Below are 429 nucleotides of genomic sequence, written 5' to 3' on the forward strand. Positions count from 1 at the left end.
TAGGGAAAGTTTAGCCAAAATTTGATTTTAACAATTATTCTGCAATCCCATCTGGATTCAGGTTAATGTCAAGATGTGAGTTAAACCCAGGATGTTTGAGTTGTCTTGCTTTGGAAAGGTTGGATTTTTTTTAAGTAAGCGAGGAAGGGAGAGAAAGAAGTCAAGTCTTAAAATGCAAAAGCACAACCAACAATAACACCACCGGGCTTGAATTAGACAGCTTCGGCCTTTTTCTTATTTGGGGGTTGGTTCATTTAAAAATAATAAACGTTTTACTTTCTTTCTTTTTTACTATCCAATGACCAAAAGCTAGAATTAAGTATGATCAGTACCCAGTGGCTTTTTCCTTGGGGAGAGAATGCTTTCTCTGTCTCCTTTCAAATTTTTTCTTTCCCCAAAGTAGTTACTTTTTTAACGAGGCTCGGCATT

Source organism: Lipotes vexillifer, unplaced genomic scaffold, assembly GCF_000442215.2.
Source record: "Lipotes vexillifer unplaced genomic scaffold, Lipotes_vexillifer_v1.1 scaffold390, whole genome shotgun sequence".
In the NCBI taxonomy this organism is placed as follows: domain Eukaryota; kingdom Metazoa; phylum Chordata; class Mammalia; order Artiodactyla; family Lipotidae; genus Lipotes; species Lipotes vexillifer.